The following is a 23,448-nucleotide window of genomic DNA, read 5'->3' as shown; positions in this document are numbered from 1 at the left end:
AACTGGTTACACCAATTTACACTCCCATCAGCGGTGTGGGAGAGTTCTGGTTTCTCTCTATCCTTCTTCTCTATCTTTCTCATCACTTGGCATTTCCTTCATTATTTTAGCTGCTCTTTTGTGTGGGGATGTGCATGCCATTCCCTGTCTATGCATAGTTGCAATATTTGCACTGGCTCATTACACTGACCAATAGGTTATGGATACTGCTGTGAAAATGAAGAAAAAGATAAGCTTTTAAATGTAAAAACAAAATGATTGGTTCTTTTCTTTTTTGGAGACGGAGTCTCCCTCTGTCGCCCAGGCTAGAGTGCAGTGGCACGATCTCGGCTCACCGCAACCTCTGCCTCCCGGATTCAAGTAATTCTCCTGCCTCAGCTTCCCGAGTAGCTGGGATTACAGGCGCTCGCCACTATGCTCGGTTAATTTCCGTATTTTTAGTAGAGACAGGATTTTGCCATGTTGGCCAGGCTGGGCTCAAACTTCTGACCTCAGGTGATCTGCCCACCTCGGCCTCCCAAAGTGCTGGGATCACAGGTGTGAGCCACCCGCGCCCAGCCCAAAATGATTGATTCTTATATTTTTGACAGATCAGATGGATCAGTTCATACTCTGGCAGTTAATTTTATTTCCTCTAAATAAAAATGGACAGGTTAATTTATTAAGCAGCTGTGTTATCAATATGGTACGTGTGTGTGCTTGTATAGATAGATGTATATGTACATACATAACTATACAGTTTGCTGGACACATAATATTTTAGGTGCCTACTGTATGCTAGACACGGTTCTACCATCATTAGAAAAGCACTGCCCTGTTTTACTGTTGATTAAAAACAAAATTCTGAAAATAGTGAACAAACAATGAGGCTTACAACATTTGTTACAGGATAAGAAATCTCAATTTAGGAAAATGTTGTCAACTTTGACTAACCTGGAATGCTCGTTACACAGTCCTGAAATTAATTTTGATCCTAATCTGGCTATATCTGCACCCCAGCCAGCCACCTTCCACAGCAGTTAGGTCCCTGACAGGAGACGGCACCCAGGAAGCCACAAAGAGCAAACTGGTTTCTGCCCAGGATCTCTGCCAGCTCTGCAGCCTTGGTGATGTCACTTACACAGCTCAGCACTCTCCATGCTTCTTCCCAGCCTGAGCCAAGCAGCATCAGGGAACTTGTTCTTCTGTCCCTTGGCCTTGCCTACCCCACCTTCCACAATGAAAGGTATTTCCCAAGAAAAGCACACTCACCCTAAAGCCAGGTCCCTCCCTACCAAGTCTCAGCACTAGATGCTGCTTCAGAAGGAGAAGCAGAGCAGAAAGACCACAGAGGGAAGAAGGGTATTTGCGGTGTTCTTACAGCTCCTACCAGAATTTTACCTTTTATCCAAGGTGAGAATGGAGGCAGAGTGAGTGGCTGGGAGACCTCCACCATTATCTAGACCTGAGATGTTAACTAGGGCCATATCACGTGGAGAACAGGGCAGATGTGAGAGGCATGCTGGGAGACAGATTGCCTTTGCCTTTGCCAGGAGTTAGGATTGGGAGGAGTTCAGGATGATAAGTTTTCTTGAACAACTGGAGAGATAGTAACACTGCTTACCAAGAGAGAAAAAACAAGAAGGGGTAGCTTTGTCTGGGGAGATAATAACGTTGCTTTTTTTTTTTTTTTTTTTTTTAACCAAGTCTCACTCTGTCACCCAGGCTGGAGTGTAGTGGTGTGATCTCTGCTCACTGCAACCTCCGCATCCCAGGTTCAAGTGATTCTCCTGCCTCACCCTCCCAAGTAGCTGAAGTAGCTGGGATTACAGGCGCCTGCCACCACACTTGGCTAATTTTTATATTTTTAGTAGAGATGGGATTTCGCCATGTTGGCCAGGCTGGTCTCGAACTCCTGACCTCAAGTGATCCTTCTGCCTTGGCCTCCCAAAGTGCTAGGATTACAGGCGTGAGCCACCACGCCTGGCCACAACTTCGATTTTCGACATTAATTTTTCTATGATGTAAGTAATTTGGCTGTTTTTTTCTATAATTTGCAATAACTAAGCAGAAATTCTCATTAGGGAGCCTGCTCCTTGCTGGGAAACAGTAAATAGCTGGCCATTCTCATGCAAACCATTAATGATGGCCTCATACATTCCTCAGCCATTTGAAGAGTCCCTAAAGCAGCCCCACAGACAAAGATTTTCCCAAGTGTTTAATACTTTCAGAGGTGCCCTGGGCCAAGTTATCACTGGGAATGCACCCCAGCTGCAATTTTCTTGAGAATGCCACTATTTCCTGGGATAAGCAAAGCTCTTAATAAAGATTTCAATCAGTACTTACAAAATGCTCCTTCGTTGTTGGCTGACATTAGGAAAGAACAAATAAAAACATACATAATTTATTTATTTCCTTCAGATCGTACTCTCTTCTTTCTAATACTTCCCAAAAGGCCATTGTAAAAGTTGAGTTATATAGGATGTTCATTTAGTAAAGGCAGAAGAGAAGAGAAAGACACTCTTATTATAGTCTTAAAGCCTTCACTGGCTTAAAACCTCCTGGGGCTTACACATTTGGCAACGGCTATATAAACAAAAGTGTAAAGATTTCCATGATAAGTCACTGAAAAACAGATGGTAAGATGCTTAAGTGGTTTTTTAAAAGATGAGGACATCTGTAAGCATCCATCTGGAAGTAATTATAATTCAAAAGTCTTTTGTTACTATTAAGCTTCCAGTTGACTTCCTCTACTAGAAAACAATGGACCAGCTTTTTCTTAAAATAGACAATAAAACCCAAATAGTCAGACAATAAAACCAAAAGACAGAAATTTTTGAAAACCCATAGATTTACCTGGAAGCAAAGTTTAGAATTTCCACAAAAAATCCACCAGCTACTAAACTGTTGGCTTTCTGTATCAAACATAGTGGAAGATAGAGCTTTGATTTGATTTTTTGGTCTATTTGTGCTGAAGTCAGTGCAAGTAATTCTAGCTCTTCATTAATATTTCATGAGCCACAGTGAGATGGACTTTTGTCTGGTGATGACTATACTGCAGGATAATGGGCCAGCATCCTCTCAAACTTAGAATCGCCTCATCTCAGCATCCTACTAAACAGAACATCACTGTTGACCAGCATTCAGCTTACGTCTCGGCTGCTAATAGTAACAGGGCCTGTTTGTGACTTCAGCAGCATCTGGTGACCCGGTGTTACTCTTGCAGTACGTGATTCAGAGAAAGCCACATTCCCCTGTTGCTATTTTCAGGTAGGCAGCTAAACCCGGGGAGAGTTTAGCATGGATTCAGCAGGTCTGTTTTTCTAACTTCATTGTGTAAATTCTTGAATGAGAATCTAGCGAGCAGCCAAAAAGAGACTTCCTGTGAACTCATCCTCCTCAAAGCCAAACATCTTCAGAAACTGTTTCCTTCAGGTTCTGGAAGCCTCGAGCCCTTCACATGAGATTTGTCCCTCTCCCCAACACACTTTATGCCTCCTGTCCCCAGCCAAATGGCTTTTCCATCCTTTTCCTCCTCCCGTTCATTCGACTTCCAGTTCTGTCTGAAGTCAGAGGCATGCATGGGGCTGAGAGGGGCCTGGGTCACAGGGTCCCCCTCCTCCATCCACAAGTGAACATCCAACTTTAAGACCAAGTATTTAAGACCAGAGGACCCTACAAAAAACTCACTCAGGCCAGGCGCGGTGGTTCACGCCTGTAATCCCAGCACTTTGGGAGGCTGAGGCAGGCGGATCACAACCTCATCCCTACTAAAAATACAAAAAATTAGCCGAGCATGGTGGCACGTGCCTATAGTCCTAGCTATTTGGGAGGCTAAAGCAGGAGAATCACTTGAACCCGGGAGGTGGAGGTTGCAGTGAGCCGAGACAGCACCACTGCACTCCAGCCTGGGTGACAGAGCAAGACTCCATCTCAAAAAAAGAAAAAAAAGACAACTCACTCAACCCTCTGCTACTTTGCTATCGAGTGGCCCCCTAAGTGTGCTGGCAAATGTGGTATCTGTGGAAAATCATCCTCCATCTAAGGCAAAATAGTATTAGAGAAAGATTTCCCAGGCAGGGGAAACCTAGAAGGCAGGACGACCTAGAGGAGGGTAAAATTAGGAGTAAATTGAAACACGTTGTGTTGAATACTCAGAAACATTACTGCAGAGAACAAGGAAATGAGAGTGTCTCTTGAGGCTGCAGTACAGGAGGATATTCCTGGAGTATCACAGTGCTTTTCATGCACCTGGGAACCACAGTCAGTGGGAGCTCAGAAAACAGTGAAATTGAAATGAATGAGGCTCATGAGGAAAGGAGTTTTGTTCTTAATGTGGAACGGCAACAAAGACCCAACCGTTTGAACAGGCTTAAAAAAATACTGGGAGAGATATGTATAGGGCACAACTGAGGGACTAAGGTAAAATCATAGCATCCCAGTGCAATGCAAGGGGAAGGCTTACAGCTGAGAGTTAGGAGGGAGACTCCCTTGTTTGTGTCCATCTGCTATAGTTGGTATATTGGGGATTACCAAAGCTGTAAAATCCCCAGACATAGCTCTCTGGCTTCACGTTCCACCCCATTTTAATGTCATTAGTCATTTCTTCAATGTGAAAGCAGAAAGAAATGTCCCATCAATTAACTGTAGCATATCGTAACAAAAATCTGGGAGAAGCCATGGAGCTAAGTGGCCGGGTGGCTTGGTATCAGAGCTGCCTTCACACTGGTCCCATTCTTCCTTATCTCAGATAACAAAGCACACAGATTCCTCCTGCTTGTGAACCACATTTTTTTCTGAAGCATTTGATGTTTTCTATGTCGTGTTAGCCTTCCTGTATCTATTAAGATTTAAAGAATCTTGGCTGGGCGCGGTGGCTCACGCCTGTAATCCCAGCACTTTGAGAGGACGAGGTGGGCAGATCACGAGATCAGGAGTTCAAGACCAGCCTGGCCAACATGGTGAAATCCGTCTCTACTGAAAATATAAACATTAGCTTGGCATGGTGGCACGAGCCTGTAATCCCAGCTACTCAGGAGGCTGAGGCAGGAGAATTGCTTGAACCCGGGAGGCTGAGGTTGCAGTGAGCCAAGATTGCCCCATTGCACTCTAGCTCTGTGCGACAGAGCAAGACTCCATCTCAGGAAAAAAAAAAAAAAGATTTAAAGAATCTTTCCAAAATATTTAAAGAGTAAGAGAGATGCTCTTGGGGATGAGGAGTGGTGGGGCAGGTAATGATTCTCCTGGGAGGCCAGAGGCCAGGCTAACAGGCTCCTGCATCTCATGGCTTCTTAGGATCCCAGAAAATGAATGGCAAGCTTACGCTTTGCATTTTAGAGGGGTAGGAAATGAGGGGCCAAAAGATTTAACCAGGATACAGATTAAGTTTAAAGGTCATTACCGGCTACCGTGTCTAAGGGTGAGGTTTGGGATTCCTGCCTTTGTGTCATTGTGCAGCCAGCAGAGGTAGGAGGTATTGTCACCCTGACCCTGAAATACTCACAATGCCAGCCCAGAAAAAATCCATCTAGAAGTGCATTCTGCAGGGTAGAGTCTCGGGTTCAATGAAGTTATGAGGCGGGTGATGAAAGGTCAAAGCTGCCTGACCCATTCATGATGCTTGACAGAGAGCGCTCAATCTGAAGATCATTGACACTGAAACTATTGAAAACGGCATATGCATATGGAACAAAAAGATGGAAAACGTTGGGAGATGGGATAATGGGTGATTAACTCTTAGAAATGTTCTTTATAGAACATTGAAAGCAAAAAATAAACGCAGGCACATGCAGACAAGGCAGCTATGGAAAGGAAGTCATGAAAGTTAGAAGCAATTGTTGGAATAAAGCAATAGATAAAGGAGATACAGAAAAGAAAACACTGGACTTGCCGAGCTACTAAAACTTATAAAGACTGCTGCTGGGAGCGGTGATTCATGCCTGTAATCCTAGCACTTTGGGAGCCCAAGCTGAGTTGATTACTTGAGCCCAGGAGTTTGAGACCAGCCTGGGCCACATGGTGAAACCCTGCCTCTATTCATAATACAAAAATTAGCCAGGCATAGTGACAGGTGCCTGTAATCCCAGCTACTCGGGAGGCTGAGGCAGGATAATCTCTTCAACCTGGGAGGCAGAAGTTGCAGTGAGCTGAGATCATGCCATTGCACTCCAGCCTGGGCAACAAGAGTGAAACTCCATCTCAAAAAAAAAAAAAAAAAAATTAGCTGGGTGCAGTGACTCACACCTGTGGTCCCAGCTACTCAGGAGGCTGAGGTGGGAGGATCACCTGAGGCCCAGGAGGCGGAGGTAGCAGTGAGCTATAATCGCACCACCACACTCCAGCCTGGGTGACAGAGTGAGACCCTGTCTCAAGATAAATAAATAAATAAATAAACAAACTATCATATCAACACAGAAAGTTATAAAGCAGCATTCAAAATCATATATATACTCTCGTAATCATGTAAATAATTTTTGTGAACAAAGGGAAGGAAATGCAAAATAAAATTTAAAATATTGGCATGATGGATTTATGGCATGTTATTCTTTTTAAAAATATACTTGGTAACAGTTGTTGAGCATTTAATAATTCCAGGCACTATGTGAGGATTTTACATGAATTATCATATTTATTCCTCCCAGCAACCCCATGAGCCAGATACTATTATTTTCCTGATTTGACACAGAGAAGTTGGGGTGACCTGCCTGTGGTCATACAGGTAGTGGTGGTACTGGGTCCATTTGATTCTGAGTACTCTATTATCCATTATGGTATATATATATATATACTTTTTTTTTTTGAGACAGGGTCTTGCTCTGTCACCCAGGCTGGAGTGCAGTGGTGTTATCTCAATTCACTGTAGCCTCTGCCTTCCAGGCTCCAGCAATCCTCCAGCCTCAGCCTCCCAAATAGCTGGGACTATAGGCCCGCACCACCATATATGGCTAATTTGTTGTTGTTGTTGTTGTTGAGACAGGGTCTCCCTATATTGCCCAGGCTGGTCTCAGACTCCTAGGCTGAAGTAATCCGCCCATGGCCTTGGTCTCCCAAAGTGCTGGGATTACAGCTGTGGGCCACCACACCCAGCCCATTATGCTATTTTTTTTAAAGGCTGTTATTATAATAGTGTACAGGTAGATATTTAAATGCATGCTTATATTAAAAATTTGGAGATATGTTAATGTTCCTATGGCAGAATGATATCATAGTCCTGGTACTTGATATTGGAGGTTTCTTGCTTCTGGTAGAGAAGTAACATTATAGAAAGTAGCAATACAGTGGGAAGGAATTGTTATGTGAATAATGATGAACCATTTCTGAGAATGGATTAAATGTGTGTGATACACTTGTCTTTGACAACTTTTGACTGATGTGGAAGGACAGAGGTGATGGAAACTCTAATGAGGAAGGAAAATGTCTGCTGGGTGTGTATTCTCTCTCTTTCCTTCTAGAGTCCTTTGTATCTAGAGTGTCTGAGACTGGGGAAATGAAGGTGACTAGTAGATAGTTGAAGAGAGCAGGGACAAATGCCTTCCTGGGCTGGGTTCATACGTTTTATTAAATTCCCTGTTACATTATCAAACAGAAAGGGTAAAGATGCACTGAGTCATGAGGTAAAACACAGAGGGATACATTATTAGTTCTCTAATCATTCATCACATATGTATTAAACACCTTTACATAAAACAGAATCAGTCAAAGCACTATTAGGAACATGAAGAAAGCCATGTAGCCAGCAAAAGTACAGATGTCCTGGTACCAGCAAGAGCACAAAGCTGGTATTTGAGGGGCTCTTGCTTCAGGCTATGGGCCAAAAAAAATTACCAAGACCCTCCACCAAAGAAGAGGTACCCATAGCAGATAATACATGAAGAGATGCTCAACATTATCAGTCAAGAGGGAAATGCAAATTAAACCCACCATGAGCTGCCACTTACGCCTATTAAAATCGCCAGGAAAAAAAAAATCTGACAATGTCAACTACTGACAAGGATGTGGAACAATTGAAACTCTCATTCATTGCTGGTGGGAACAGAAAAAAGATACAGCTCCTTTGAAAGACAAGTTGGCATGTTCTTAGAAAGCAAATAAACATGGACTTACTATGTGACCCAGTGAGTATTTACCCAAGAAAAATGAAAACATACACCCACACAAAAATCTCTGCACAAATGTTTATAGAAGCTTTATTCATAAGCACCCAAAACAGGAAATAACACAAATGTCCATCAGTAGGTGCCTGGACAGACAGTTATAACCATATAATTGAGTACTACTCAGCAATAAACAAGAATGAACTACTGATACACATGACCAGGTGAATCTCAAAAGCATTACGCTAAGTGAAAGAAGCCCAGACTCCAAACAATGCATACCATATGATTTAATTTGTATGATATTTTGGAAAAGGAAAAACTATCATATCAATCTACAAAGTAATAATATACCTAAACATGTTAAAATCATACAGGCCACATTTTCTGATCAAAATGTAAAGAAACATACAAACTAGTCAGGCTAGTCAAGAAATTAAAAATAAACTTTAAAAAGGCTGTGGATAAAAAATCTGAGCTGCAATTAGATCTGAGGTATTTGGAGGTGAACTATTAGATCTGAGCTATTTGGAAATAAAAATAGTGCTATCTAGCAAAACTCAGTGGATATGATCAAAGCAGTAACTGGATAAAAATTTGTACTTTTAAACCCACTTATTAAAAAACAGCAGTGACTGGAAAGTAAATGAACTAAATCTTTAGTGTGAGAGGCCAGGAGAAAACTAAGTCATTTTTTAAAAAGTAGATGAAGAATAATGAAAATAAAAGCAGAAATTAATGAAATGTACAGTTAACAGAAAGCAAAATTGATCCATAAAACCTAAAGTCAATTATTTGGAAACAGAACTACAGACTAACCTTTGGCAAATCTGATTCAGATAAGAGGATAGAAAAGCCCAAACCATCAGAAATGAGTTACGGTGCATAACCGGATCAAGACTTTTTTACACAAAAACCAAATAACATGTACAAGTTTAATGCCAATGTATTTGAAAATCTTAGGTAAGATAGATACTTTTCTGAAAAAATATAAATTTAAAATATTGAGTCATATGGTAGTAGAAGATCCTAAACTACATAGAAAAAATCGAAAAGGTGTTATGAGATTTGTCCCTAAGAAAGGCATCAGGCCCTGGCCAGGCACGGTGGCTCATTTCCTGTAATCCCAGCACTTTGGGAGCCTGAGGTGGGTGGATCACTTGAGGTCAGGGGTTCGAGACCAGCCTGGCCAACATAACATGGTGAAACCCCATCTCTACTAAAAATACAAAAAAATTAGCTGGTCATGGTGGTGTGTGCCTGTAATCCCAGCTACTTGGGAGACTGAGGCATGAGAATCGCTTGAACCCGGGAGGTGGAAGTCGCAATTAGCCGAGATTGGGCCACTTAACTCCAGCTTGGGTGATGGAGTGAGACTCTGTGTCAAAAAATACATAAAAATAAAAAGATGGAACATTTCCAACTTTGTTTTAAAAGGCAGAAAAATAAGAATATTTAAACTGGACAAAGATGGCCAAAAAAAGGAAAATTCATGAAGGGAGATCCTATTCATAACAGGAACATAAATCACAAGACTGCAAGTTCCTATGCATAGGAATAACCACATAGCAAACATTTATTGAGTCCTATGTGTTGCAAGCACATTTGAAGTGCTTCACCAGTATCGCCTCATTTAATCTTCACCTCCAGGATACTCAGTATCCCAGTTCTACTGATGAAGGAACCAAGACTCAAAAAGATGGAATAACTTCTCTAAGCTCATACAGCTAATCAACAATGGAGTTGAGATTTAAGCCAATTTCCCCCAGTCCTCACAAGGGATACAGTTAATCTTGATTTTTTTTTTTTTGTGCCAATTTTGTAGGTAAAAATATCAAAAAAAGATACCTGGTTTTAATTTGCATCTCTTTGTTTTGCATGATTTCCTGCCACATAAATTTTAATATTTATTCTTGAATCACATTTAACTTCAATTTTGCATCTTCAGTATTTATGAAATCTTTCATTAGTTACATTCCTCAAATGAATTCATCCCACTGGCTTCCAGCTACTGTTCGTCTGTCTATTCTGATACTTCATTGAGAATACCAATATTTTTCTAAATTTACTTTTGATAAAACTGAACATTTTTTCATAGGTGATTTTATTTGTATACATATGTAGTGTGCGTGTGTATGTTTGTATATGTGATTTCTTCATCCATGATTTTTTAATTTATTAGTGAGTAAAATGTTTTAAAAGAAAAACTTATCCTTATCAACTATTAGGTTACCCTGAAGTATAATTTTTATAGGAAAAGTAGGATAAAAACTTGATTCCTTCCCCTTATTTATCAGTTTTCAAAATTATTCCCTATCACTGTCTAAAAGTAGTCAGTGAGTTTTTTTAGTATCATTATGAATTCATAGTTTTACACATATTTTATGTGTTTCAATGCACTGCAATTGATTTTTTTTTTTTTTTTGAGGCAGAGTCTTGCTCTGTTGCCCAGGCTGGAGTGCAGTGGTGCAAACTCAGCTCACTGCAAACTCTGACTCCTGGGTTCAAGCAATTCTCCTGCCTCAGCCTCCCAAGTAGCTGGGATTACAGGCACCTGCCACCACGCCTGGCTAATTTTTGTATTTTTGGTAGAGATGGAGTTTCTCCATGTTCGTCAGGCTAGTATCAAACTCCTGACCTCAGGTGATCCACCCGCCTCGGGCTCCAAAGTGCTGGGATTACAGACCCACCATGCCCAGCCTAAAAATAATATTAATAAATTATCACACTGGTTAGTCAACTCAGCTGCAGATTAAAATGTCCAGTCATCTAATGCACTTGACAGTTCTGGACAGAAGCATTAAAGTGGCTTCACAGGAGATCCTATTCCTCACTCCACATTAGACATTGTTATGGGTTGAATTGTGTCCCCCCAGAATATATGTTGAAGTTCTAACCATGATACCTGTGAATATCACCTTATTTGGAAACAGGGTCTTTGCATGCACCACCACATCTGGCTAATCAAGTGAAGATGAGGCCAAACTGGATGAAGGCGGGCCTGAAATCCAACGACTGGTGACCTTATAAGGAGGGAGAGCTTCAAAGACCCAGGCAGTCATAGAGGGAAGAAGGGCAAGTGGCAAAGAAGACAGAGATTGGGTTTCTGTTGCCACCGAGGCTGCCAGAAGAGGCAAGGAAGAATCCTCCCCTAGAGCCTTCAGAGGCAGATGCCTGGCCCTGCTGACGGTTTGGTTTTGAACTTTTAGCCTCCAGAACTGTGCAAGAATAAATTTCTGTTGTTTTAAGCCATCGGGTTTGTGGTAATTTGTTACGGCAGCTCTAGGAAACTAATCCAGATGTTAAAGTTTATTCTTACATAGAAATTGAGGTTTCTAATAAAAGGTGTGTGGACGTGGCTACTTCGATCACTTACTGAGCTCTGGCACCATGACTTCTGGCCTTGGCTATATTTTCCTTTTTCTTTCTTTTTTTCCTCTTCCTTCTTTTCTCTTTTTTCCAATCTCTCTTTTTTTTTTTTTTTTTTTGAAACAGGGTCCCGCTCTGTCAGCCAAGCTGGAGTGCAGTGGCACCGTCATGGCTCACTGCAGCCTCAAACTTCTGGGCTAAAGTGATCCTCCTGCCTCAGCCTACTGAGTAACTAGTACTATAGGCATGCATCACCACATCTGGCTAATTTTTAAATATTTGTAGAGATAGAGGTCATGCAATGTTGCCTGGGCTGGTCTTGAACTCCTGGCCTCAAGTGATCTTCCCACCTTGGCCTCCCAAGGAGCTGGGATTACAGGCCCTTCTTAGTTCTTTGATGCCAATCCAATTTTAGGTTCTTAACCTTGGTACTTTGGGTCCACTGTGGATTCCCCATTCTCTCCTTCTTTCTCTTCCTATTTTTGATCTTATCCCTTACAGATCTCCCTTCATGTCCCTGCCCCCAAACTGTAATTTGTGATATTTGCTGTCACCTCTTATCCATTCTTGTGCACTAGATAATCTTAGTTTCTTTATGTAGTTCACTAATTTAACAAGCCAGACTGAACTGAGTGTAAACAGGCAGTGAATTTCTTCTCCTATCACCACGTTCAAACAGTATCGGTTTTCCCCTCCTCTCCCCTCAACTCTATCTCATGCAGATTCTATAGCTTTTCAGGTCAATGTCAGTATTAGAACAGTCTCATTTTCAGGTGTTAAAAAAGTTCAGTGCTCGCTTCAGCAGCACATATACTAAAATTGGAACAATACAGAGAAATTAGCATGGCCCCTGCGCAAGGATGACATGCAAATTCATGAAGCATTCCATAAAAAGAAAAAAAAAGAAAAAAAAATTTTTTTAATGTTTAGTCCCGGCCAGGCACGGTGGCTCATGCCTGTAATCCCAGCACTTCTGGGAGGCCAAGGTGGTGGATCACCTGAGGTCAGGAGTTTGAGGCCAGCCTGGCCAACATGGTGAAACTCTGTCTCTACTAAAACTACAAAAATTAGCTGGGTGTGGTGATGCACACCTATAATCCCAGCTACTCGGGAGGCTGAGGCAGGAGAATCACTTGAATCTGGGAGGCGAGGTTGCAGTGAGCCGAGATTGCACCACTGCACTTCCAGCCTGGGCAATGGAGCGTGACTCTGTCTCAAAAAAAAAAAAAGTTCAGTCCCCTTGAAATCAAACTTTAGTGCCCTCCATTTCAGTTTCCCCTCACCCAGCTTTGGCCTCTCTTTACGCAGACCAACGGTGTCAGGGGAGAGGAGGATAGCCCTTCCAGTTCCTCTCTGCTTTCTCTCCTCATGCTTCTCTTCCGGCATGATCCCCCAGGATGTCTTCTGTCTCCAACAGATGGTGGCAGAGAAAGGAGCAGGCATGCTACTGGGCTGTCTCTACTACAAATTTCCTTCTGTGAAATCTCTTTATCTCTAAAATATTCTCAAGATTAGCAGTATGTGACTTCCATTAATTCTCCTACTAAGTTTTACATAGAAGTGTCAGAAGCTCTCTCTAGAATATGTGGGCACACATCACTCACGGTCCTTGCCTTTGGAGACACAGAGACTTTGGAAACCCTGATATGACAGGAAACATTCCATTTAGTGTCCTGTTATAGTAACCCTCCTTGGCTACATAATGTTCATCTAACTTTTCTAATCACTTTCAAAAGAGTCCTACAGTCAAACAAGTACTTAAGCACACAAGTACTCAAGACCCAATTTTTTTTCTTTGAGACAGGGTCTCACTCTGTTGCCCAAGCTAACTGCAGTGGTATGACCACAGCTCACTGCAGTCTCCACCTCCTGGGCTCAAGGGATCCTCCCACCTCAACCTCCTAAGGAGCTGGGACTACAGGCATGTACCACAAAGTCCGGCTAATTTTTTATTTTTTGTAGAGACAAGGTTTCACTGTGTTGCCCAGGGTGGTCTTGAACTCCTGACCTCAAGTGATCTGTCTGCCTCAGCCTCCCAAAGTGCTGGGATTACAGGCAGGAGCCACTGAGCCCAGCCTAAGACCCATTTTTGCAGACAGTACTTAATTAAATTTACTGACATATTTTATCAAATTCTAGATTTACTATTGTTTCTTGAATTCCCTACTTCCCCTTGGGATCTACTTTTCTTGGTAAAATATGCTTTAATAATTTTTTTGCAACGGTCTGTGAGAGATAAGCTCTCTGAGTCTATCTCAGAGGAAGATATTATCTGTTTTCTTCTGGGATCTGTTGTTGCTAAAGAGAAGTATGGTTGTTGGCCTAATTATTCTTTTGTAGGAAACTTTTTTCTCTGGTAGCTTCTTAAGTTATCTGTCAATTCCTGATGTTTTAAAGTTTACCATGGTATTTCTAGTAGTGGATTTTTGTTTATTTGTCCTTCTTTGTAAAGAGAGAGACTTTCTGAGTGTCTAGTCAATTCATGTTGCTATAACAGAATTCCATAGGCCGGGTGGCTCAAACGACCAAATTTGTTTCTCACAGTTCTGGAGGCTGGGAAGTCCAAGATCAAGGCACGGGCAGACAGGTGTCTGGTGAGGGCTGCTTCCTGGTTGCCAGAAACCAGGAACTGTCTTCTCACCGCACCCTCACAGGGTAGATAAAGAGGGAGAGAGCTCTGTGAAGCCTCTTTCATAAGGACATGAATCCCTTTCATAAAGGCCCCATTCTCATGACCTAATCACTCCCTAGGGCCCCACTTCCAAATATCATCACCTTGGGGCTTCAATTAATGAATTTTGTGGTAGACATAAACATTCAGTCTGTAGCACTGAGGATTTGTGTTTTTTTCAGTTCTGGAAATTCTCAGAACACCTACTTTCTTTTTGTTTGGTTGGTTTTTTTTTTTTTTTTTTTTTTTTGAGATGGAATTTCACTCTTGTTGCCCAGGCTGGAGTGCAGTGGTGCGATCTCAGCCCATTGCAACCTCTGCCTCCCAGGTTCAAGTGATTCTCCTGCTTCAGCCTCCTGAGTAGCTGGGATTACAGGCACATGCCACCACACCTGGCTAAGTTTTTGTATTTTCAGTAGAGACAGAGTTTCACCATGTTGGCCAGGCTAGTCTGGAACTCCTGACCTCAGGTGATCCGCCTGCCTCAGCCTTCCAAAGTGCAGGGATTATAGGCATGAGCCACCATGCCTGGCCTCCTACTTTCTTTTTAACTGTTATTTTCCCATCGTTGTCTCCATTTTCCTTATATTAAACTCCTGTTAAATGTACATTGAAACTGGTAACTCTACACTCCCTTACTCTTTTACCTTTAAACAACATTGAGATAAAATTTACATACTATAAAGTTTATTCATTTAAAGAGCACAGGCCAGGCACAGTGGTTCATACCTGTTGTCCCAGCACTTTGGGAAGCCAAGGTAGGAGGATCACTTGAGCCCAGGAGTTGGAGACTGCAGTGAGCTATGATCACACCACTGCACTCCAGTCTGGGCAACAGAGACTGACTCTGTCTCAGTCAATCACAATCAGTAGTTTTTAGTATACTTACAGAGTTGTGCAGCCATCATCATAATCTAATTTTAGGACATTTTCATCAAAAGAAACCTTGTACCCATTAGTAGTCATTCTCCGTTCTCTCTCCCTGCTCCCAACCCTAGGCAACCACTATTCTACTTTCTGTCTCTCTAGACATACCTGTTCTGGGCATTTCATGTACAAGTATTATACAACATGTGGACTTTTGGGTCTTGATTCCTTCAATTAACAGAATGTTTTTAAGACTTAGTCATGCCATAGCATGTATGAGTCCTGCATTCCTTTTATAAAATTGTCATATAAATCATATACCGTAAGGCTCACCATTTTACAATATACAGTTCAGTAGTTTTTAGTACAGTCACAAAGTTGTGCAACAATCACCACTAATTCCTGAATATTTTCATAATTCTGAAAAGAAATCCCACACCCACTAGCAGTCACTCCTCATTCCCCTTACCCCATCCCCTGGCAACCACTAATTTACTTCCAGTCTCTATGGATTTGCCCAGTCTGAAAATTTCTTATAAATGGAATCATACATTATGTAGCCTTTTGTGTCTGCCTTCGTTCACTTCATATATTTTCTTTTTTTTTTCTTTCTTCCTTTTTTTTTTTTTTTTTTTTTGAGACGGAGCTTTGCTCTTGTTGCCCAGGCTGAAGTACAATGGCGCAGTCTCAGCTTGCTGCAACCTCTGCCTCCAGGGTTCAAGCAATTATCTTGCCTCAGCCTCTGAGTAGCTGGGACTACAGGTGCCCACCACCACACCCAGCTAATTTTTTCTATTTTTAGTAGAGATGGGTTTCACTATGTTGGTCAGGCTGGTCTCGAACTCCTGACCTCAAATGATCCACCTGCCTCAGCTTCCCAAAGTGCTAGGATTACAGGCATGAGCCACCATGCCCAGCCTTCACTTAACATATTTTCAAGGCTCATCCATGTTGTAGCAGGATCCAGTACTTCATTCCTTTTCATAGCTAAATAAATATTGCCTCGTATGGACATATCATGTTTTGTTCATCCATCAGTTAATAGATATTTGTGTTTTTCCACTTTGTGACCATTATGTATAATGTTTACAACAATAAACAGCATTTGTTTACAAGTTTTTGTGTGGACATGTGTTTTCAGTTTTCTGGGCATATATAGGAGTAGAATTGCTGGGTCATTTGGAAACTTCATGTTTAACATTTTGAGGACCTGTCAAACTGTTTTCCAAAGTGGCCAACCCATTTTACATTCTCACATGTAGCATATGAGGATTCTAATTTCTTCACATCCTAACACTAATTGTCTACTTTTATTTTACCCATGCTAGTAGGAATAAAATAGTATTTCATTGTGGTAGAAATTTTATTTCCCTAATGACTGATTATGTTAATCATCTTTTCATGTGTATATTGGCCATTTGAAATATCTAGTCAAATCCTTTCTCCATTTTTAAATTGGGTTTTCTCTCCTTTTTCTTAAGTTGCAAGAGTTCTTTATACATCCTGGATACAAGTCTCTTACCTGATATGTGACTTCCAAATATTTTTTCCCACTCTGTGGGTTGTCTTTTCACTTTTTTTTTTTTTTTTTTTGAGACAGTCTTGCTCTGTCACCCAGGCTGGAGTGCAATGGCGCAATCTCGGCTCACTGCAACCTCCGCCTCCCAGGTTCAAGAGATTCTCCTGCCTCAGCCTCCTGAGTAGCTGGGATTACAGGCGCGTGCCACCAGGCCCTGCTTATTTTTGTATATTTTTTTGGTAGAGACAGGGTTTCACCATGTTGGTCATGCTGGTCTGGTGTCATTTGAAGCATAACATTTTTTCTTTTTTTTTTTTTTGAGACAGTCTTGTCCTGTTGCCCAGGCTGGAATGCAGTGGTGCGATCTTGGCTTACTGCAGCCTCAACTTCTGGGCAGGAGGATCACCTGAGCCCAGGTGTTATGTTGTCCAGCCTGGGCAACATAGCAAGACCCTATCTCTAAAAAGAAAACAAAACAGGCACCTGGGATTTTGATAGGGATTGCATTGAATCTGTACATTAACTTGAGGAATGTTGCCATCCTAACAGCATTGTCTTATATTTTATAAATATGGGATGTCTTTCCACTTACTTAGATGTTTTTTTTTTGTTGTTGTTGTTGTTGTTTTTTGCCCAGGCTGGAGCACAGTGGTGTGATCTTGGCTCACTGCAGCCTCAACTTCTGGGCTATGTGATCCTCCCACTTCAGCTTCCTGAGTAGCTGGGACTACAGGCGCACACCACCATGCCTGGCTAATTTTTTGTATTTTTAGTAGAGAAGGTGTTTCACCCTGTTGCCTAGGCTGATCTTAAACTCCTGGGCTCAAGTGATCCACCCACCTCAGCCTCCCAAAGTGCTGGAATTATAGATATTCTTTACTTTCAACAATCGTTTTGTGGTTTCCAGTGTATAAATCTTATAATTCTTTTATTAAATTTATTCCTAATTATTTTATTCTTTTGATACTATATTGGAATTATTTTCTTATATCACTTCCAGAATGTTCACCGCTAGTGTACAGAAATACAATTGATTTTTCTTTGTTAATATTGTATCCTGCAACTTTGCTGAGCTCATCTATTAGTTCTAATTGGTTTTTTTGTTTGTTTTTAGTGGAATTCTTAGGATTTTTAAATAAGCAAGATCATGTCATTTGCAAATAGAGATATAGAGATAGTTTTACTTCCTTTCAATTTGAATGCCTTTTATTTTTCTTGCCTTACTGCCCAGGCTGGAGCTTCCAATGTAGTATGAATAGAAGTGGTAAAAGTAGATTTTTTTTCTTATTTCTGATCTTAGAGAGAAAGCCATCAGTCTTTCAGTGTTTAATATGATCTTAGATATAGGTGTGTTATAGGTGACTTTGGTCAGGTTTAGGAAGCTTCCTTATATGCCAATTTTGTTGAATATTATTTATCATGAAATGCATTAGATTTTGTCAAATAATTTTTTTTTCGAGACGGGCAGTCTCACTCTGTTGCCCAGGCTGGATTGCAGTGGTGCAATTTCAGCTCACTGCAACCTCCAGTTCCTGGGCTCAAGCGATTCTCCTGCCTCAGACTCCTAAGTAGCTGGGATTACAGGCACATGCCATCACGCCTGGCTAATTTTTGTATTTTTTAGTAGAGATAGGGTTTCACCATGTTGGCCAGGCTGGTCTTGAACTCCTGACCTCAGGTGATCCACCCACCTCGGCCTCCCAAAGTGCTGGGATAACAGGTGTGAGCCACTGTGCCTGACAAAATAATTTTTCTCAGTCTATTATGATTTTTGTCCATTATTTTATTGATATGGCTATTACGTTTATTTTTTATGTTAAACTAACCTTGCATTCTTACATTAAATTCTACTTAGTCATGGCATATAATCCTTTTTTTACATGTTGCTAGATTCCGTTTGCTAGTATTTTAAGATTTTTGCAACTGTATTCATAAAAGATGATTATGGTGTATTTGGTTTTGGTATCAGAGTAATACTGGTCTCAGAGAATAAGTTGGGAAGTATTCACTCCCCTTCCATTTTTTGGAACAGTTTTTGAAGAACTGGTAGTCCTTCTTTACTAAATGTTTGGTAGAATTCACCGGTGAAACCAACTTGATCTGAGCTGAGCTTTTCTTTTCTTTTCTTTTTTTTTAAATACAGCAGCCTGAACAGATCTGGGCTTTCCTTTGTGGGATTTTTAAAAATAACTAACCAATCTCTTTACTTGTTAAAGTTCCATTTAGATTTTTTCTTCTTTAGTTAATTTTGGTAGTTTATGACTTTCCGGGATTTTTTCCATTTCATCTAAGTTTTCTAATTAGTTGGCATACAGTTGTTCACAGTATTCCATTATCGTTCTTTTTATTTCTGTAAGATCAGTAGTAATTTCCCATCTTTCATTCCTGATTTTGGTAATTGGAGTCTTCATTTTTCTTCATCAACTAGCTAAGGTTTGTCAATTTTGTTGATCTTTTCAAATAACTAACTTTTGGTTTCATGAATTTTCTCTATTGTATTTTTCTATTTCTATTTTCTATTCCATTGTGTTTGGAAAACATACTTTGTATTATAATAATGATTTTAAATCTGTTGAGGCTGTTTTACGGCCTATTATATGGTCTATTCTGGAGAATTTTCATGTGTATTTGAGAAGAATATGTATTCCACTGATGCAGGTGGAGTGCTCTATAGATGTCTGTTAGGTGTAGTTAGTTTATAGTGTCCTGATGTCCTCTATTCATATGCTTGTTGATCTTCTATCTAGTTGTTCTGTCCATTATTGAAAGCAAGGTATTGAACTGTATTACTGTTATCATTGAATTGTCAGTTTTTCCCTTCAATTCTGTTAGTTTTTGCTTTATGTATTTTTGTGGTTCTGTTATTGGGTGTATATATATTTATAATTGTTGTATCTTCCTGAGACATTAGCTCTTTTATCATTATAAAATGTCCCTATTAATCTCTAGTAACATTTTGTGTTTAATAGTATTTTATTTGCTATTATTAGAGCCATTCCAGCTTTCTATGGTTGCTGTTGCCAGATATATATTTTTCCATCCTTTTACTTTCTATCTATTTGCATTTTTGAATCTAAAGTATGTCTCTTGTAGACAGCATATAGTTGGATTATGTTTGTAATCATTCTGGCAATCTCTTATCTTTTGATTGGATTGTTTAATCTGCACACTTTTCACATTGTCATTGATCCATTTAGATTTACCTTTGTGTTTTTCTTTTCACTTTCTATATATTTCATGACTACTCTGTTCTCTTTTCCTCCCTTATTAACTTCCTTTGTTTTATGTTGATATTTTCTAGTGTACCATTTTACTTCTTTAGTAATTTTTTCACTGTATGTGTATATTTTTTAATTTTAATTTTTAATCTTTCTTTGAGACAGGGTGTCACTTTGTCACACAGGCTGGAGTGCAGTGGTGCAATCATAGCTCGAACTCCTGGGCTCAACAGTCCTCCTGCCTCAGCCTCCCAAGTAGCTAGGACTACATGTGTGCACCCTCATGCCAGCTAATTTTTAAATTTTTTGTAGAGATGGGGTTTCACTATGTTGTCCAGGCTGGTCTTGAACTCCTGGTCTCAAGTGAGCCTCCTTCCTTGACCTCCCAAAGTGCTGGGATTTCAGGCATGAGAAAATGTGCCTGGCCCTGAGGTAATTTCTTCATGGCCTCTATAATGCTTATAATACCTTAATGTATCAGAATCAACTTTAGATGTATACTACCTTAATTATAGTAAGATATAGAAACTTTTCTCTTATATATAGCTCCTTTCTCTCCCTACTGTTTTGTGGCTACTACTGCTATACATATTAAGGTGTATATGTATTACAAATCCAATAACATATTGTTATAATTACTGCTTTATATAATCCTCCCAAAGTGCTGGGATTACAGGCGTGAGCCACCGAACCTGGCCAATCCTATGTCTTTTAAAGAAGCTAAGAAAAGAAACAAGAGCAGAAATATATGTATAGAGTTTCTTCTTTAAAAAATATTAGGCCTGGCCTGGTGGCTCACATTTGTTATCCTAGCACTTTGGGAGGCCAAGGAAGGCAGGTTGCTTGAACTCAAGAGTTTGAGACCAGCCTGGGCAACATACTGAGACCCTGTCTTTACAAAAAATATATAAATTAGCCTGGCATGGTGGTGTGTGCCTGTAGTCCCAGCTACTTGGGGAGCTGAGGCAGGAGGATCACTTGAGCCCGGGAGGCAGAGGTTGCAGTGAGCCAAAATCACGCCACTGCACTCCAGCCTGGGCGACAGAGTGAGACTCTGTCTCAAAAAAAAAAAAAAATTCCAGAGACTTTAAATGATTGTTTTTTAATAACTCACTAGTTATATGATTATATTTTGCTGGAGAGAGAGTCTACGTCCCTCACGTAGCCATTCGGGAACCAACCTGCAGATGATGTGCCGCGTCTTTTTATCTCTTAGTCTTTCTGAACATTCTAAGTTAGTCCTTCAGTACTATTTTCTAATATCCTTGCAACTTTCTACTTGATTCTTTTTCATGACTACCTGTTCTTATTTCTATTTGTTTTAGTTTCCTATTTTTTGACATTTTAAATGTAAATGATTTCTTCATTATTATTTGAGCATCTCAACTTTTATTTTTCATTTTCTTCTACAACATTAAATTCATATTTCAGTGGGTGATTTTAATGACTGTCTTTCTTCATATGTTTTGGAATTTTAGTTTGCAAATACTTTTTTTTTTTTTTGAGAGTGTCTTGCTTTGTTGCCCAGGCCAGAGTGCAATGGAATGATTATAGTTCACTGCAGCCTTGACCTCCTGGGCTCAAGCATTCCTCCAACCTCTGCCTCCTGAGTAGCTAGGACTACAGACATGTGCCATCAGACCCAGCTAATTTTTTTATTTTTTATTTTTTTTGAGACAGAGTCTTGCTCTGTCACCCAGGCTGATGTGCAGTGGTGTATGTTGGCTCACAGCAACCTCCGCCTCCCGGGTTCAAGAGATTCTCCTGCCTCAGCCTCCCAGATAGCTGGGATTACAGGTGCACCACCACGCCCGGCTAATTTTTGTATTTTTAGTGCAGACGGGGTTTCACCATGTTGGCCAGGCTGGTCTCGAACTCCTGACCTCAAGTGATCTACCCACCTTGGCCTCCCAAAGTGCTAGGATTACAGGCGTGAGCCACCGTGCCTGGCCTAGTTTTTTAATTTTTTTTGTAGAGATGGGGCTTACTATGTTGCTCAGGCTGGTCTTAAACTCCTGGCCTCAAGCAATCCTCCTACCTCTGCCTCCCAAAGCACTGGGATAACAGGCATGAGCCACCATGCCCAGCTGCAAGTTCATTTTAAAGCAATTGTTTCATTCTTTTTTGTTGTTGATCTTTTTTCTGTCCTCCTTAGTTTTTACTTATCTCCATCTAGAAACATTAAGATTTCCTTCACTGATCATCTGGGCAACCTACTAAGAGCCAGATGTTATGATGACAATTCAGAATTTCTGCCCAAGTGATATTGTGAATATGGCAGATTTCAGAACCAGCAGTTCCAGCTCATTCCAGACCATAGAGATGTCTATATGCTCCCATATTCCACATCTAGCCTCAGCAGAAGTCAGCTACAGTTGGTGTTTTTTATAAGCTTCCTTCATAAGGAAGAGGAGATTCTTCTCAACTTTTAAAGCACTGACTGCAGCTCCAACCCCACATTTAACCTGGAGCAATTTTAGTCCCTTTTAGCTTCTGGACTGATGTTGCCTCTGCCCATTACTTGGACCTACAGCCAAGCAGGCCCACTGCTTCCACTCTGCCCATTGATTTACACTGCCATTGCATTTCTGGTTGGAGGTATATTTATCTTGGTTTTGAACTCAACTACATGTTTTTAGACTTTTCTTATCTGTCATTGCTTTTGCTTGGAACAGAATCAGTGATCAAAGTGAGATCATTGCCCCACTTGCCTAGAGTCCCAATCCCATCCTGAATTTGCAGTCAGCCATTTCAGGCTGTAGTCTTTAGCTTCTCTGTAACATTCACAATAGCTTTCTGGATGGAAGTGATGGGTGGAATGGATCAGCAAGACACAGAAACCAGGAGTAAAAAAAAAAATATGAACCAGAGTTTGGGTAGGGTAATGGTGAGGCCTGTGGCAGGGTTCCCAGCAGGGCAAGATTCTGTGCAGGAAAACAAAGTTAGAAGTTAAAACGAGGTGGCTGGATGTGGTGGCTCATGCCTGTAATCCCAGGATTTTGGGAGGCCAAGGTGGGCGGATCACCTCAGGTCAGGAGTAAAAATACAAAATTAGCTGGGCATGGTGGCACATGCCTGTAATCCCAGCTACTCAGGAGGCTGAGGCAGGAGAATCACTTGAACCCGGGAGGTGGAGGTGCCGGTGAGCTGAGCTCGTGCCATTGCACTTTAGCCTGGGCAACAAGAGCGAAACTCAATCTCAAAAAAAAAAAAGTTAAAACGAAGTAAGATATTCAAGGTCAGTGTCTAAAGCAGGGAACAGCTAGTACTAAGGAGTAATCTAGTAGCACTGTGTTCTGACAAAGATGTTACTAACAGAGGCCCTGTGGGAGCCATGATCTACCCAGCCATACTGCCCAAAGAAAAAATACTTCAAGAGCCAAGGTTTATTAAAGCAAAAGTAGGCCGGGCTCAGTGGCTCACACTGGTAATCTCAGCACTTCGGAAGGCTGAGGCAGGAGCATCACTTGAGCCCAGGAGTTTGAGACATAGTGAGATCCCGCCTCTATGAAAAAAAATTTTTAATTAGCTGGGTATGGTGGCACACACCTGTGGTTCCTGCTACTTGGACTTGGACAGGAGGATTGCTTGAACTCAGGAGGTTGAAGCTGCAGTGAGCCGTGTTCACACCACTGTACTGCAGCCTGGGCAACAGAGTGAGATCCTGTCTCAAAAAACAAAAAAGAAAATGGATTTGGGATTTGAGTCTCCTCCAGGAGAATGTGTCCTCTC

At 41.0% G+C, this 23,448-nt stretch overlaps 1 protein-coding gene and 1 non-coding gene across 6 annotated transcripts in view; both read left to right on the top strand.

Moving 5' to 3' along the window:
• Window positions 1–23,448, top strand: part of RGS20 (regulator of G protein signaling 20) — a 110,028-nt gene that overhangs the window by 53,029 nt on the left and 33,551 nt on the right. The gene's annotated exons all lie outside the window — the stretch shown is intronic.
• On the top strand, window positions 12,231–12,336 carry LOC115935632 (U6 spliceosomal RNA). The gene has a single exon (XR_004071259.1). It is a non-coding gene; the product is annotated as a U6 spliceosomal RNA (small nuclear RNA).

Source organism: Gorilla gorilla, chromosome 7 (assembly GCF_029281585.2).
Source record: "Gorilla gorilla gorilla isolate KB3781 chromosome 7, NHGRI_mGorGor1-v2.1_pri, whole genome shotgun sequence".
Lineage (NCBI taxonomy): Eukaryota > Metazoa > Chordata > Mammalia > Primates > Hominidae > Gorilla > Gorilla gorilla.
This window is presented reverse-complemented; position numbering and strand designations above follow the sequence as displayed.